Raw genomic sequence first — 2,872 nt, forward strand, 5'->3', positions numbered from 1 at the left:
TTCAGTGACACAGTACGTGATGACGTGTGATGAGTGATGTGACAGTGACGATGGTGATGGTGACAATTGCAGATGAGGCAGATGAAGAGACGTGGATAGCACTGATGTGGACTCACCTCTCCCAATCTCCGGTTTCATGACTGTTTGGTTAGTTGACAGTCGGCTTTCACATCCTCATCGAACGATCGACTGATAGACTGGTGTGTGTAAGTGTGTGCACTTGAACATCACATGATTGATCAGCCGTACACCAGACAGATGAATGGATGAATTGACTGGCTGACTGGCCAACCGTCGTGTAGTGTGTTTGAAAGCTACATTGGTTGATTGATTGGTTGGTTGACTGGTCGAATAGATTATTGATTGCAAACTACGGTGATGGTGTGATCGATTGACTGTCTTACTGACTGAAGACACTTGTGTGTTTGTAGAGTGTTTGAGACAGTGGCGAAATTGATGCGTGGTTCAGTGAGTGGACGAGATGTAGGAGGATTGTAGGAGTGAGTGAATGGTGGACGGAGTGTTGTGTGTGGGAGATTCGTCGGCCTCCATAGCTCAGTGGTTAGAGCACTGGTCTTGTAAACCAGGGGTCGGGAGTTCGATCCTCCCTGGGGGCAGCGGCTTTTGGGAGCTCGTCACACCATAACACCATAACACCCTACACATTCACACACACTCACCACACACTATCCCCTAACATACACCCAGTACATCGGACTCAACCAAACTTCCACAAACACAGTCACTTCAACACTCAATCATACATCCTCTCACTCCACTCCACTAATACCACACATCACGGAGCATGCTCACACAGAACGACATCCACATGCCGACACTGTCACATCGCACTTTCCACCCTCCATCTTACACTGCACAGCCTGATATTTGTCTACCGGTCAAGGCTTCCTCATCATTGCATCCACTCACCTATTTGTCAGTCATTGTTCACTCTCTTCAAACACACACTTACACACACATTCGTTGTAACAGACAACTTCCACGTTTCAGCTCGAATGTAGGTGACGTGATCTGTGTGTGGATGCATTCAGAGTCGGTCAGTCAAATGATCCAGTGTATTTTGGTCTTGTCCATCCGCCTAACTGAAAGCCTGTCGCAATTTCGAATGGTGCACATTGTGCAAATGTGTGAATTGTGAGTGTGTCAGTGCTGTTGGAAAGTAGTCGATTGGTGAGCGAATAGTTTCGGTTAGCGATGGGACAGTGAAGAGAAGTGGGAGATGTTGGTGCGTGAAACGGGATTGATGCGACATTTGTTTGTAGTGGAGTGGATACAGTGCAGTGGACTACGAGTGGACAACGTTGAGTGAGAGAGTGACGAGTGTGTGTGTGTGTGTGCGTTGCGCGTTGTGTGAATTAAAAGCCGACTCCTCGACCGGGAATCGAACCCGGGCCTTCCACGTGACAGGCGGAGATACTCACCACTATACTATCGAGGAGCACGTCGTCGTCACCACTATCACCACACTCAAAACTAAGCCTAACTCAACCCCAAACTCAAATTATCAACAACCAATAGACGTCAACGCACACACACACACACACACACTATCCATCATACACTACCGACAACAACAACTAACACAACACTCTTGCATTCATGAACAAACTCACAGATGACCACATAGACAGAAAGTCACATCGAACCAAACACAACATACTATCTCACGCTTATCAACTTGCTCATTATTCAAATCCTATATTGGTTGATATACTGATCAACTGTACACAACTCCTCCTCAACATTGCCTAACAAGACAACCAGTGAACTAGGACAAACAGTCAGGTGTTCGTCGACCGACTAGTCGAACGACGAGCACACCGTGACGATTCAGTGACACAGTACGTGATGACGTGTGATGAGTGATGTGACAGTGACGATGGTGATGGTGACAATTGCAGATGAGGCAGATGAAGAGACGTGGATAGCACTGATGTGGACTCACCTCTCCCAATCTCCGGTTTCATGACTGTTTGGTTAGTTGACAGTCGGCTTTCACATCCTCATCGAACGATCGACTGATAGACTGGTGTGTGTAAGTGTGTGCACTTGAACATCACATGATTGATCACCCGTACACCAGACAGATGAATGGATGAATTGACTGGCTGACTGGCCAACCGTCGTGTAGTGTGTTTGAAAGCTACATTGGTTGATTGATTGATTGATTGATTGGTTGGTTGGTTGACTGGTCGAATGGATTATTGATTGCAAACTACGGTGATGGTGTGATCGATTGACTGTCTTACTGACTGAAGACACTTGTGTGTTTGTAGAGTGTTTGAGACAGTGGCGAAATTGATGCGTGGTTCAGTGAGTGGACGAGATGTAGGAGGATTGTAGGAGTGAGTGAATGGTGGACGGAGTGTTGTGTGTGGGAGATTCGTCGGCCTCCATAGCTCAGTGGTTAGAGCACTGGTCTTGTAAACCAGGGGTCGGGAGTTCGATCCTCCCTGGGGGCAGCGGCTTTTGGGAGCTCGTCACACCATAACACCCTACACATTCACACACACTCACCACACACTATCCCCTAACATACACCCAGTACATCGGACTCAACCAAACTTCCACAAACACAGTCACTTCAACACTCAGTCATGCATCCTCTCACTCCACTCCACTAATACCACACATCACGGAGCATGCTCACACAGAACGACATCCACATGCCGACACTGTCACATCGCACTTTCCACCCTCCATCTTACACTGCACAGCCTGATATTTGTCTACCGGTCAAGGCTTCCTCATCATTGCATCCACTCACCTATTTGTCAGTCATTGTTCACTCTCTTCAAACACACACTTACACACACATTCGTTGTAACAGACAACTTCCACGTTTCAGCTC

At 47.3% G+C, this 2,872-nt stretch overlaps 1 non-coding gene across 1 annotated transcript; it reads left to right on the forward strand.

The window, feature by feature from the left end:
- Positions 1–544: 544 nt before the first annotated feature.
- Smp_tRNA_01209_Thr_TGT.1.1 lies at positions 545–616 on the forward strand. Its single transcript has one exon. It is a non-coding gene (tRNA).
- The last annotated feature ends 2,256 nt before the right edge of the window (positions 617–2,872 follow it).

This window comes from Schistosoma mansoni, assembly GCF_000237925.1.
Source record: "Schistosoma mansoni, WGS project CABG00000000 data, chromosome 1 unplaced supercontig 0094, strain Puerto Rico, whole genome shotgun sequence".
Lineage (NCBI taxonomy): Eukaryota > Metazoa > Platyhelminthes > Trematoda > Strigeidida > Schistosomatidae > Schistosoma > Schistosoma mansoni.